Source organism: Elephantulus edwardii, unplaced genomic scaffold (assembly GCF_000299155.1).
Source record: "Elephantulus edwardii isolate Elephantulus edwardi_28Jun2011 unplaced genomic scaffold, EleEdw1.0 scaffold00063, whole genome shotgun sequence".
NCBI lineage: Eukaryota > Metazoa > Chordata > Mammalia > Macroscelidea > Macroscelididae > Elephantulus > Elephantulus edwardii.
In genome coordinates, this window is record NW_006399813.1 from 11,918,004 (window position 1) to 11,925,381 (window position 7,378).

Below are 7,378 nucleotides of genomic sequence, written 5' to 3' on the forward strand. Positions count from 1 at the left end.
AGGGGGGTGGACAGGGAGAAAAGTGCAACAATGAATGATTGGAAATCCTGTCTCTGTAAACTTCCATTAAAATTAATAATTAAAAAAAGAATACTCAAGTGGAAGTTAAATACCACTTTGCTGAAGCTCTACTGGATTATTGTTGTTGTTACGTGTCATCAAGTCACCTGCAATTCATAGTTAACCTATGTACAATACTCTGAACCCTGGTCAGTGGACCAATCTCACTGTCTCCAACAAACCTGTCCCCCTGTTCCCCCAGTCACTGTGTCAACCCATCTCATCTAGGGTCTTCCTCTCCTGCATTGTCCCTCCACCCTTCCAAGGATAATGTCTTCCAAGGACTAGTCCCTCCTGACAATATGCCCAGAGCATGTGAGGTGGAGCTTCAAAATCCTTGCCTCCAGAGAGCAAATTGGTTTCTCCCACTCCAGGACAGACCTGTTTGTTCTCTTGGCAATCCATGGTGTGTTCAATACTCTTCTCCCAGCATCACAACACAAAGGTACCAATTCTTCTTCTGTCATCCTTATTCATTGTCCAGCTCTCTGATGAATAGGTAGTAACTGCAAAGAGTACGGCCTGGGTCAAGTGCACCTCAGTCTCTGGACTGATATCTCTGTACATTAGCGCCCAGGAAAAGTCTCTCGCAACAAACTTTCCTAATCTAATTCATCTTTTGATTTCTTAGCTGCTGGTTCTAAGAGTGTTAATTGTGGACCTGAGCAAGCTGAAACCATTAACAATCTCAATCTCTTCTCCATCTATAATGGTGCTGCCAATTTGTCCAGTGGTGGCAATCTGTTTTCATTATTTTGAGCTTCAATCCATATTGAAAACTGCAGTCCTTGATTTTCAATAGCAGATGCTTCAGGTCCTCCTCAGTTTCAGCAAGTAAGGTTGTATCATCTGCATAATACAACCTGCTGGTTAGTCATCCTCCAATTCTGATGACACATCACATTTCTCCTCACAAAGACCATCTTCTTGAATGATCTGTTTCGTATATAGATTGAAGAGGTATTGGGACAGAACACACCTCTGATGCATTCTTTTCTTGATTTTGAACACTGATGTAGTGTTTTCTGGCTCTGTTTTGACGACTGCCTCCTATTCCAAGTATAGATTTCACATGATCACAAAGAGGTTTTCTGGGATTTCCATTCTTCTCAAGGTTAGCCACAATTTGTTGTGATCCACACAGTCAAATGCCTATGTGTAGTCAATGAAACACAGACATATATTCTTCTGGTACTCTGCTTTCAGCCAAGATCTGTCTGGCATTGGCAATGATGTCCCTAGTGCCATGGCCTCCTCTCAGCCCAGTCTGTAACTACTTTTGGTAGTTCTCTGTTGATGTACTGTCCCAGTCATTACTTTGATGGAATTTAAAAGTTTCTAAAAATTAATAAAAATATCAAAACCTCTGCAATACAGCTAAGGCAGTCCTCAGGGATCATAGCAATACACAAACTAAACTACGTAGCTGAACACCTCTGGCACACAGAAAAAAAGACACCAAAACGAAGCTAATTCATAGTCCCCAGAACAAAGAAAATGATAAAGATAAGGGATGAAATTAATTGGAAAGAGAAAACAAAAAACCACTATAATCATCATTAAAACCAAGAGCTGGTTCTTCAAAATAATTCATAAAGTAAAAAGAAAAATTGGAAAACTTAACAAAAGAAAATGTGCAAATAAGAAATTAAAGAGGGTATATCACAATAGAATGAGCTCAAATTAATTCAGTAATACAAGACTATTACGAAAACTTTAAATTCTAGGGGAAATGGACAAATTCCTAGAAATCTAAACTCTACCCAAATTGAGACAGACTTAAACGGACCCATCACAAAAGAAGAAACTGAGAAGGATATAAAAACACTCCCCAGTGCAGACAGCTTCACGATTCTGCCAAACATTCAGAGATGAACCAATTCTACTTAAAATATTTCAGGAAATAAGAAAAGAAGGAGCACTCCCAGAGTCATTTTATGAAGCAAGCATAATTATAATACAAAACCATTCAAAGACCTCACCAAAAAAGAAAATTATAGATCATTATGTCTCATTACCTAGATTCCAAAATTCTTAACAAAATCTTCGCCAATATAATTCAACAGTATATAAAAAAAATTGATCATGAACAAGTGATATTCATAGCAGGAATGCAGGGATGGTTCAATACAAGAAAAACAATTAATGTAATTCATTACATTAATAAAACAAAAAACACTAAAAATATGATCCCCTCACTTGATTCAGAGAAGGCTTTCAACAAAGTCCAACACATATTCCTTATTAAATCACTCAGCAAAATAAGAATAGAGGAGAATTTCCTCAACATAATGAAAAGTATGTACACAAAATCAAAAGCTAACATCATTAAGCGAGACAAAAGACACTTCCCTTCCAAACAGACCAGGCAATGGTGCCCACTATCATCACTCCAATTCAGTATTGAATTGAAAGTTCTACCTAGGTAATAAAGCAAGAGAAGGTTGGAAGAGGCATCAAAATAAACAAAGAGATGGTGAAACTGCCACTATATGCAGATGGCATGATAATGTACACAGAAAGCCCCAAAACTCAATAAAAATCTGTTAGGCTTAGTCGAACAATTTATAAGATCAACATACAAGAATCAGCTAGATTTCACTACAGCAACAAAGAAAGCATGTAAAAGGAAACTAGAAAAGTTGTATCATATCAACCACAAGGTGAAATAGTTAGGAATAAACCCTGAATAGTTAGGAATAAACTAGAGAACTTGGAGAATAGGAATCCCAGAACACCAGAAAGAGTTGTCAGAACAGAGCAAGGAAACACTACATAGCTCAAAATCAGGAAAGATGTATGCCAGGGATGCATCCTATCTTCATACCTTTTCAGTTTAAACGCAGAACAGATCACCTGGAAGGGTAGGCTCTGTGAGAAGGAATATGGTATCAGAATTTGAGGAAGACTCATTAATAATCTGTGTTATGCAGATGATGCAACCTTGCTTGCTGAAACTGAAGAAGACCAGAGGCATTTGCTGCAGAAGGTCAAGAATTGCAGCCTTCAACATAGAGTGAAGCTCAACATTAAGAAAACAAAGATTCTCACCACTGGGCCTATTGGCAGCATCATGATCGAAGGTGAAGAGACTGAGATTGTTAACAGCTGCGGCTTACTTGGCTTCACAATCAACATTCTTGGCAAGAAAATAGAAGCAAGAAAATAAAAAGACAAATTGCATTCAGAAAATTTGCTGTCAGGGACTTCTCCAAAGTATCAAGAGCAATGGTGTCAGCCAGAGTCTGAATATACCATGGACTGATAAGTGAACAAACAGGTTCGTCCTTCAGAGAGTGAAGACAGACTGCTCCATCTCTTCCAGAATCTTCCTCTCTTGCACTGTCCCTCCCTCCTAACAAGTCTTTCTCCAAGGACTGGTCCCTCCTGACAACATGCCCAAAGTATGTGAGACAGAGCTTCACAATCCTTGCCTCCAAGGACAAACTTGGTTTCACCCTCTCCAACATAGATTAGTCTGTTCTCTTAGCAGTACGTGGTATATCTAATACTCTTCTGCAGCACCACAACACTCAAAGGCATCGATTATTCTACTGTCTTCCTTAGTCACTGTCCAGCTCTCTGATGCATAGCAAGTAATTGCAAAGATCATGGCCTGCATCACGTGCACCTCAGTCCCTAGACTGACAGCATTACTCTTCAGGACTTTGGAGAGATCCCTGACAGCAGACTTCCCCAGTGCAATTTGTCTTTTGATTTCCTGACTGATGGTGCCAAGGTCTTAAAAGTTTGAGAATGACTGTCTAAAGTGCAACAATTGGTTTCTTCCCATTTGGAATAAAGTAAGGGTAGTGGAGAAGGCAAGATACATAGAAACAATTAGCGTAAAGCATTCAAGGAACCTCAGCTTCCATGGTCCTGAGACCAGAAGAACTAGATGGTGCCCAACTACTATGGCTGACTACTCTAAAAGGGATCACAGATGTTCTGGATAGACTGGGTAAAATCATTGAACAAAATTCACAGACAAAAACTATCAGACTTACTGATTCCATAGAGGTTGGTGGAACCTGTGAGACTATGGCCTTTAGTCACTCTTTGAATTGTAAACAAAACTCATACTCTATGACACAACTTATAGCCAAATAATAGGTAAGCCTATAAGGGAAGTTCTCAAACCTCAGAATAACCAACCACAAAAAATTCAAAAGAAATATCTGCCCAGAGTTAAAGCCCAGAAGGATAGACAGATTGATTAATGGAAACAGGCAGCACAGAGATGAAGTGGGAAGAGTGAGGTTACATTACAGGTCATGTAATTAATGTTATAAAATAAAATATGTGTGAATGGTTGAATGGAAGACAAATTTGCTTTGCAAATTTTCATTCAACTCACAAAAATTAAGGAAAAAATAAAGTAATACACTTTAGAAGAACCCCAGAAAGATTAAAAGGCAATCTCCAGAGTCAAGAGCCCTTCCTTAAGTGGTATCCTGAGGCCTAAAGACAAAATTCTAACTCCAGGATGATCTCACTCAAAAAACTCAGACACTTCCTGAAACCCATCCTCCTTCCCTTTCTCTATCTTTCCACACGATATTTCTTGAATTTCAACATTAGTCACTCTCTCCTTAGCACTTTCTCGGGAAAATAACACTCTAAAATTGCTAGACCAGAAACTCTACAGAAGCTGGATCAAAACTTTTTTATTGTTTTTTTACTTGAGTAAAAGGTGAAAGTTTACAAATTGCATTAATATTTTCAGAATCATTCATAGGCATCCATTACCATTGATTGTTGTAATTACCCTTTTATAATGTTAAAGCAAACTCTTATTGTATACTTTTAGCCACTCTCTGTGGATTATTTTTTCCCTTCAGATATTACGTCTCTTGCAATTACAGTCAGGAACAGGATATATCCTACACATTAAATGGGATGGGGAAAGAAAGGAGAAGGGAAGAATAAAACCAAATTTTTTTAAAAAAACTATTCTCTAGGACCAAATTGAGAATTATAATTAAGTGTTTTCCTAAACCTGAGGGGGGACTTTTCCTAAGGATTCAGGATGTTATTAGATACTTATTGTTCTGGACTACAGATCTGTATAAAGTACACGGGGTAATTACTAGTACCAAGTACTTCAGGTAATTATTAGCCCCTCAGCAGGAAGAAAATTCAAATGCACCAGGGTAAGAAATATAAAATTTAAATAACTCAGCTGTACAAAAGGCCTGAATAGGAAACTAAAGAAAAAGGAAATACAGTACAAAAGTCTTTCTTTTGAAGGTGAATTGTACAAAATCCCTAAATAATAAATTTATTGAAAATGAAAACTCCAGAAACTTTCAAATAATATTCTAGGATGGTCCCAATGGCTAACATGGAAAAAAAATTGGTTTAGGTTTGGGGTTGTTTTTTTTTTGTGGGTTTTTTTTTAATGGGCTCAAGTTCAACAGAGGAGATTTCGTGAGAAAAAAAAAGTTAATTGACATTTCCAACTCATAATTTAGAAAACATCTAATTGGTAGATATTTTCTAAAAGGCTCAAAGAAGCTTAGAAAGTAAATAAGCTTAAAATCAATGCAATTTACCACTGTGGAAAGTGGTGTGGCGCTTTCTCAAAAATTTGCAAATAGAGATACCATTTGACCCAGCAATTCCACTACTGGGAATATACCCTAAAGAGACCATAAACGACATCCCAGCAGATATATGCACACTCATGCTTATCACGGCTTTGTTCACAATAGCAAGGAGCTGGAAACAACCCAGGTGCCCATCAACAAACGAATGAATAGAGAAGCTGTGGAATTCTACACTGCATTGAAAAACAAGGAACTCATGCAATATTATTCAAAACGGGTGAGCCTGAAGGACATTATGCTGAGTGAAATATCTCAGTCACAAAAGGACAAACACAGCATAGTGCCACTGCTGTAGAATGCGACTGACATCAGGGTTGGGGTAAGACTGAGAAAAACTGGATAAATAGTGTATACTGCATTGAAACAGATGAGAGAGAGAACAGTTTAAAAGCAATATATGATAGGGTATTAGGGTTATCACAAGAGTCCAGAATGATTACATAGTGGAATGTATTGGGGCGGGTGGGCTGTATACCAATGAAGAAATTTTACTTTCAAAGAGAAGAGAGAACTCTGGAGGTGAGGGATGGGCTGGGAGAAAAGTGTAACAATATATGAATGGGAATTCAAAAATCTCTGTAAATGTTCATTAAAATTAATAAAATAAAACTTAAAAAAATCAATGTAATTTATAGTCACAAAGGTGAAACAAGTGGCTCCTAAAATAAAAACAAGATCAAAACATCTCATACTAGCAAGAATTAGCCTAAAGATAGCAACATTACAGATACTGCAAGTAGAAGAGTCACCGAAATAATTAACAATCAGCATCTATATTGGTGAATAAACAGAAGGATAACTACTTAAACTCTGCCCCAATTATTTCTGTGCCTCTAAATCTGTGACACATCCCAGAAGCAGCAATGTACAAACATACAGGTTATGCTCTCCATCAGGACAAGGGCAATATCTAGTTTGGTTCACCACCATATCCCAACTACTAGTTCAGCGTCTACACTAACTACACATTAAGTCGGGCTGTAACTAACTGATCCTTCAGCTGATTTCTGAGGCAATAAAAATTACACAGAAGGAGATTGTCTATCTTTCTCCCTTGGAGCCATTCATTGGTGAATTCTAATTACCAAAAAGGCATGGCTTTTGGTTAACAGTGCAACTCCCTACAGACTAGGCCTCCATAGCTCCTTCTACACAAAGCAGATGCTTATTAAATACAATAGACAAAGTGATTTTTTTTTCTTGGTATACTATTATCCAAACCTTACCAGGATGTCATAGAAAACTACATATGGTATGATTTGGGACATGGTCCTCCATCATTAGCTGGTGTGGTGTCAAGGATTTATTTCCAAATTGTTCAAAAGTTAATTGTTAAAAATTAATTTCCTAGCCATTGACTTTGACTTTGTCATGTAGCTGGACTAGGGCATGTGAATTGGATATGCTGGTCTCTATTTACAAAAGAATCAGCTACTCTTGACATTAAATTAAGCAGATTAAGTAGCAGAAATGGGGAATCTCACCACCAGCAAAGAAACAGAGAATGCAGAGTGTGTGTCCATTAGAGCCAAAGATTCTTGCAACAGCTGGAACACAGAACCAGAGACCTGGCATAAGATAGAGCTGATTTTGAGACTGCTACTCTATGGAACCAGAAGAGGAAGAAAAGACCAAAATGGATGTCAGAAGAAACTCTGAAGATTGCACTGGAGCGTAGAGAAGCCAAAGCACAAGGAAGAATTCAAGAC